The 7,872-nt window shown below is 37.0% G+C and overlaps 1 pseudogene; it reads left to right on the top strand.

Annotated features, from left to right (window-relative positions):
* The first annotated feature begins 5,968 nt into the window (after window positions 1–5,968).
* Window positions 5,969–7,538, top strand: LOC140508968 (DET1 homolog; annotated as a pseudogene).
* Window positions 7,539–7,872: the final 334 nt, after the last annotated feature.

Genomic DNA, 7,872 nt, shown 5'->3' with positions numbered 1-7,872 from the left:
CTTCAGATTTTAGTCAATCTAATAGGTATGAGATGGTATTTCACAGTTATTTAAATTTTCATTTCTCTAATTAATAATGATTTAGAGCATTTTTTCATAAGATTATAGTTTGGTTTCTTCTCCCACAAATTGCCTGTTCATATCCTTCAACCATGTATCAATTAGGGAATGACTCTGACTCATATTCTTATTAATTAAACTCAATTCTCTATATATTTGAGATATGAAGCCTTTATCTGACAAATTGGTTGTAAAATCTGTCCCCATCCTTACCCACAATTTTCTACTTTCCTTCTAATCTTAGCTATCACGGCTTTATTTGTACAAACTCTTTTAATTTAATGTAATCAGAATTATCTATTTTACATCTCACAATGCTCTATATCTCTTGTTTATTCATAAATTATTCTCCTGTTCATAAATCTAAGAGGTAATATGTTCCATGCTTCTCTAATTTACTTATGATATTTCTCTTTAAGTCTAGGCCATGTATCCACTTTCACCTTATTTTGGTAAACAGTATAATATATTGATCAATACCTAGTTTCTTTTAGACTGCTTTCCAGTTTTCCTAGCAATTCTTAACCCAAGGTCTTATCCCGAAAGCTTTTATCTTTACATTTATCAAACATAACATTACCATAGTCATTTACTACTGTGTATCATATATTTACCCTGTTCCACTGATCCACCATTCTGTTTCTTAGCCAGTACCAGATAGTTTTGAATTATGACCTTATAGCATAGTTTAAATTCTGGCACTAATAGACCTCTTTTGTTTATAGAGTTCATTTTTCACTAATTTCTTGGCTATTCATGGCCTTTTGTTCTTCTAAATTAATTTTGTCATTTTTTTCTAGCTCAGTAAAATAATTTTTCCTAGTTTAATTGAGATGTCACTGAATAAGTACATTAGGTAGAAATGTAATTTTTATTGTATTGGCTCAGCCCACCCCTGAACAATTAATATTTTTCTAATTATTTGAATGACTTTAATTTATAAAAATGTTTTATAATTATGTTCCTATTCTTCCTGAGTTTGTCTTGGCAGGTATACTGCCAGGTATTTTACATTATCTGTGACTATTTTAAATAAAATATTACTTACTATCTCTTGCAGGGTTTTGTTGGTAATATATGGAAATACTAATGATTTGTGTGGATTTGCTTTATTCTATATCCTGCTACTTTTCTAAAGTGGTTAATTGTTTTGACTAATTTTTTAGTTGAATCTTCAGGGTTTTCAAAGTACATCACCATATTGTCTGCTTTAGCTCCCTTTTATGTGTGATCTTTACCCATTAGATCCTTGAGGGCAGGAATTGTTTTCTTTTTCATATTTTTATTTCCACTGCTTAGCATAGTGCATGGCACATAGTTAATACTTGATAAATATTCTTAATAAACAATTGATTGACTTAGAGTGAATACTCTGTGACTACCTGTTAAAGATGCTCTCAGTAGGATTCATGTACCTGACATCAGGCCAAGTTATGCACCAAGCTATGTACAAATATAGGATAATTTAGAGATAATCAATAGGAAAGGCAATGTATTAAGGGGGATCAAGTAAGGTTTCTTATAGAAGGAAGGACTTTAGTTGGGACTTGAAGTAAGCCAAGAGGCAGAAAGGAGGAGGAGAGAATTCCAGGAAAATGGAAAATGGAAAACTGGGGAGATGAATTGTCTTAAGTGAGGAATGCGAGACCAATGTTACTGGATTGTAGTGTACTTGGTGGGGAGTAAAGTGCAAAAAGACTGGAAATGTGGGAGAAGACCAGGTTAAAGCAACTCTAAATGCCAGAGAGGATTTTTCACTTGATGTGGACAAGAAAACTCCTTTTCATTGTGGAGGTTGGCCCCTTCTTTGCAACTTGATAGTCTTAGAGATTCATAAAGAGTTCTGAGAGGTTGTGACTTGCTCAGGGTCGTATAGCAAGAATGTGTCAGAGGCTGGACATGAAATCAGGTCTTCCTAAATTCAAAGCTAGTTCTCTATCTACTAAGTGAGGCTATCTCTATAGTGGAAAAAGGATGGAAAATAAAGGGGAAATCTTAGAGTTGAGATAGTCTAGTACAGAGGTGGGGAACATGTGGTCTCAAGGCCACATGTAGTCCTCTAAGTCCTCGATGTGGTACCCCCCCAAAAGTTTGGATTCAGTCAAAGGGCTGCACTTGAGGACCCAGGGGGCCACATGTGGCCTCAAGACCGCAGGTTCCCCACCCCTGATAGTCCAACCCTCTTGTCTGCTTACAGAATTTATAATACATTCTTTAGAACATCCTCAGGCATCCAGTTGGCTGCTTTGAGTTGTAGCAGTTTCTTTTTCTTTAGAGAATTCCACGTAAAGGTTGAGTAACCATTTGTCTGATATGTCAGAGTGGGTATTCCTTTCTGGGTATGCATTAGAGTAGATGGTCACTGAGATCTCTTCTAATTTAATTTTTTTTTTGATTCTATGATTCTGAGACTGTGAGCATTTCAGAGTATTGAAGAGTGACTTTTATGAACTAAAAATTCATATTCAGTACAGATATTAGTGTCATTCATTTGCTCTTAAAATAACTCCTGGAATGTCATTTCTCATGATAAAATTTCCATGAAAAAATTATAACTTGAAAAGTCACAAAAAAAAGAAAAAATCAGAAAGAGAAAAATAACATTTAAAATACATTTTTAAGCTTTGTATTTTGTTAGATTTAGTTCAAGTTAGGATATGTCTTGGAAAAGATGATACCTTACAAACTGAACAGCTTGAAAGGAAAGAAAAAAGAAGATATTACATTTTAGCTCCTATAACCAAAGATCTCAGAAAGTTTTTTGATATATGGGAAGCACACATGGTCTCCAATTCTTATTAGCTACGTGACCACAGATAAGATACTCATTTTTAAAAAGAAGAAACTAAGTCTGAGAGAGATTCAGTCTTGGGATAGAAGGGCTTTTACTACCCCCTCACAGGCTTGTAAGGAAAGCATCAACTTGCATCATGTTTCTCCTGACCAAATGTAGAGATAAAGATAGAAAATATATACACATATGTATATATACATATATATATATGTATTTATATAAAACATTTCATCTGATGCTGTCACCACTTGAGGCAGACCCTCATCACCTCACACTGGGTAGCTTGTTAGTTGCATTTTCATCAGCTATCCCCCATGCCTGAAATTATTCCCATTTTACAAGACAGGAAATTGACCCAGACAGAGCTTAAGTGATTTGCCCAGGATTACAGAGTTAGTATCAGATATGGAATTTGAACTTAAATCATCCTGACTCTGTTCACTATGCTACCTGACTACCTCTGTCTCTATTATCGAATGAGAAGATATCTCCTGCTGCAGAGAAATGCCCAGAATATCTTGACTCAGAATTCTAAAGTGGAGAGCCATCAAAAATATTGGTTAAACCTACCTTCCAGGGTTGTTGTGAGGATGAAATGGATTAATATTTGGAAAGTGCTTTGAAACTTTGAAGTGCTATAAAAATGCTTGCTATTATTATTACTGAAAGGTACAATAAATATACAAAAGAAGCTACTTTAGTTAGACTTGTGGCCTCCTTTATCACTTCAGATAAGTATTCCAAAATTAGATGCATAATATTTTTATTTGACTTATAGATATGAATTGGGAATTGAAGTACATGATAGATGAAACCAGAATTAATTAATGTCATCTCCCATAGAAAAGAGTCATGATGAGACAAAAAATAAAATTAGGATAACAGATAACGCAAATTATCATTGCTCTTTCTTCAACAAACAGAAAGAAAGGCAGATCACACATATTAAAAAGCAAACAGATGTTAGAAATAAAGTCATCATTTTTTTTCCTTTTCAACCTAGTCCCACAGGTTTTCTTGTCATGAACATCACCATCCTTCTAATCACCTACATTCACAATCTTGACTTATGTAAGCTGTCAATGCTACAACAAGGGAAATGGAAGGGGAAAAAGGCATTATTCTCATCTTTAATTTAGGAAAAAGGTAAAAAAAAAAAATCAATGAGCAGCTAGGTAGTGCTGCAGATAGAGTTCTGGGCACGGAGTCAGGAAAACTAATCTTCCAAAGTTCGAATCTGGCCTCAGACACTTTCAAGCCTCCAGGAAGCTAAAGGTGCCTTCATGATAGCATGAAGTACTTGAGTAGGGTTTTGCAGAGATCTCAAGGTACATTAACCTTTGATCAACTTCCCCTCGAGCTCATCAGTTCATTTGGAATCAATAATCTCTATTTCTACTTCCTCCTCTGCAAGAAGAATTGTTCAGCTCCAACCCTGCACTCCCTACTTTACCAGACATGTAAAGCAAGTCAGTCCTGCCCAGTCATTCAAAAGTATCTGTTACTGAAATGAATTCATTCAGCCTCATTGCCCAGCCAGCATTAGCACCGCAATGAATGGGGATAGAAAACCAATAGTCAGTAGAGATTCACGAGAGAAAAGAGAAGTTTGGGAGACTGAATTATTTGAGGTCAATATTGTGTATTATCTGTTTATCTGCCCTTTTCCCCTTTAAAGTCTCTCAGTTCTAAATTGAAGGTTGATAGTAGTGATCTCCAAATTTTTTAAATCACACACCCTTATTGGTAATATTTTTGAACATGTACCCTCCCCTCAATTTGTGTATTCATTACTTATTTATACATTGTTCTGTTTGTGTGTTACTGTACTAATATTACATACATTGCAAAATGTGCATAAAATAAAATATAAATTTTAAAAGCAAGATAAAGATAAAAAAAAATTGCTCCTAGAGTGAATTTGGAACCATTGGCATTTGAGTAGGGAAGTGACCTAGTCAATGCTTTGTGAAATCACTTTGGATGCTGTATAGAGGAGGGATTGGAGTGGGGAGCAAAGCAGTCTGGATGAGAGATGATGAGTGATTGAACCAAGGTCATGATTGTATGAGTAAAAAGAAAGAGATGCATATCTCTTTGGAGGTAGAAACCACAAGATTTGGCAAATGATTGGGATTTGTGGGATGAAGGAGAGTGAGTGGTCAAAGGTGATACTAACATGTAAACTTGGGTGACTGAAAGGCTGGTGGAACAATAATAGGGTGATTTGGAAGAGTGATGCATAAATAGTATGTTTATCAAACTTGTAGATACTACAAAGCTGGGAGTATGAAGAATCTCAGATAACTGGAGAAACACATGTGTACACTGCTCCCCCATTCTAGCACAAACTGGGCAAGCTCCAAGAGAGAGACAAAAACCAAAATAAATGACCCAAAGGGAGAGATTTCCAATGTGATGGGAGGAAAGGGGCTTCCATAATCACACAATTGGAGTGTTCATGAAATTTGTGAACCAAGTTTCTCAATGTCTCATTTTGAGTAGAAGCAAGTATCCAGCTCTGATTATCAGCCAACAGGTTTATCTGCTACGATTCTTATAGAGTTTATCATAGAAAGTGTTTTTATCTTAGATGTGCCTAAAGTCATATATTTTTCCCTATCTCTTTGGTGACTTCCTCCCAAATTGTACTTGGAGATTCGTAGGTTTGCTCCCCAGACCATGGCTGCTACCTTGGTTTCTGCATTTCTAACACTACAATTCATTCTTTCCTACCCCACTACAGGTATGCTTTCTAGTAATTGTCAGCTGGTAGACTCAATTAGCTCCTGGCATAGGCATTTACTCAAATAGTAGCAAGAATATTTGACAGAAAACCTTTCCCCAATAAATCTGGCATGAACTTAACCACAAATATACCCAACACCCATGGGAAGAGTGGGCATAAGCTTAGCATAGAATGGGAGTGAGTCACATGTGTAAGACACACACAGCAAAGGCAATGAACAATTGCTGGTATTTTGGAGCCTGGAAAACTTTAATGGCAAAATATTCACAAGGCTCCCCTCAGCTGTCCCATCTCTACTCAGTGAGTTGTTCCAGGGTCTGGAGCACAGGATGACTCATTGCCAAGACAAGCTCCTTAGAACTGCTTCCTCCCTCACTTGACTCTCTTGCTGTATCTGTGTCTGTCCAGAGTATATATGTGTATGTTTTTGCTTCTGATTGAATGCAATGTCTTCTACTGGTACAACAGTTTTCCTTCAAAGATATGTGACTAACATGGAGATGTCAGCCTGTGGATCCCCTCACCCCAGCCCCATGATTCTGGCACAATTAGGGACATGGGACAATTGGAAATAAGAAGCTGTGATGATGGATCATGATGTTCCAACCATCAAACCTCAAAGAATTCAGAACCAAAATGTTATCTACCACTTAGAGCATCTGCATATCAGGCAAGACTGGTACCCATTAGCACCAGGTTTGAGTCTTCCACCAGAATGTCCTTCCCAACTTTACCATGGTTAACATGGAAAAACCACCTGGCTTCCTGAAAAAATTTTCACCTGATGGGTGCTATTTTATTGCCTTTTCTTCAGACCAGACTTGGCTGGAGAGTTATGAGTACCAGGTTTGCCATGCAGCAGAAGACCTACTTCAAGGTTATGATGGTGAAATTTTGATCAATAGCAATGACCAGAGATCAGTCAACATCTGAGGTCAACTATTTGAACATTTTTTTGTCCTGTTGTGTATTACCAATGTAGCTGCCAATGGTGAACACCTAAATTGTGACTATAGCCTCTTCACAGATGACTACCATTGTGTCATTGTGGGTTCAGCCACTTACTTCCCTGAAGAGCCTTACCCTCCTTTTTGTGAAGCATATCACAACAATAAGTCAGTGCTACCAAATCCCTACTCCCCTTTGGAGGACTATTACCTTCATGTCAGTGATCTTCACACTGGCAGTTTGTGTGACATCTGCACATTCAATTGTGATAAAGTGATGTTGTCCCACGGACAAGGGCTATACTTTTATGAGAACATATATTAGAACTTATACAAGAACAAAGTCAATCTTTCAGTATAGCAGCAGATCATTCATGTCTTACAGGTCACTCCTGAGGACACCTTGTTGATAGGCATACCACTAGAGGTACTCCTGAGGTACAGGGAGACAGCCAAATAGGCATGGCCAACCCCTACAAGCCCTTTCTTCAGTCCCTAAAGGACTGGCTGTTGATATACTTATGGCACCAGGCAGAGCAGGATGGTAGTACCATGGCTAAGAGGAGCTTCTTTGAAATTTTGACCAACTAGAACAGTTGCACTGTGGAACATGCATCTTCTAGATGAAAATCATCTCTTTATCAAATACATTAGTAAGGATGTAGTGGCAGTATCAGTCACAGACCTATCACGGATATTGGATGACATTCAACCTTATTGAGATACTTATAGTGTGGGACCACATATATCTGCCGTAGGATCTTAGGATCCTATCTGTAGCATTGGAAAGAACTCAAGAGAAGATCTAGTCTAGCCCCTGTCACTTTACAAATGAAGAAATTAAAGCCCAAGGAAATTAAGTGATTTGTCCAAGGCCACATAGATGATGAGCATCAGAAGTGGGATCTGAATTCATGTCCTCTGACTCCTGAATGGGTTCCTTCCATTACGTCTACATTTGCACCATTCATTGCCCTATTTTTCCATTGCTAGCTCAAGGGGCCTGGAGTTGTGCTCTGTTTTTGTAGTTTTAAATTTTGTTTACCTTTGGATTTACAAAAGCTAAAATCAAGTTTATATTTCCCTAGCTATGTTTATTTTCTTCAGTGGACTAGATGATCTCTAGAAATTCCTTTTTCTTCCAAAGATTCTGGGAGATCTCTATTTATAATGCCAATAGGTGGTGAAATCCTATCCTTCTGAGATATTGGTGGATATGTGTCTAATTTCATTTTGATGCTGATGGGTGATTGATTGCATTTTCAGGGTTTTCTAGAGAAAGGCCAAAAATTCATTAGCAGTTAAACTTTTGCTACCCATGG

The sequence above is a fragment of the Notamacropus eugenii genome, chromosome 5 (assembly GCF_028372415.1).
Source record: "Notamacropus eugenii isolate mMacEug1 chromosome 5, mMacEug1.pri_v2, whole genome shotgun sequence".
Lineage (NCBI taxonomy): Eukaryota > Metazoa > Chordata > Mammalia > Diprotodontia > Macropodidae > Notamacropus > Notamacropus eugenii.
Note: the sequence above shows the minus strand (reverse complement) of the source record. Positions and strands in the feature narration are given on the sequence as shown.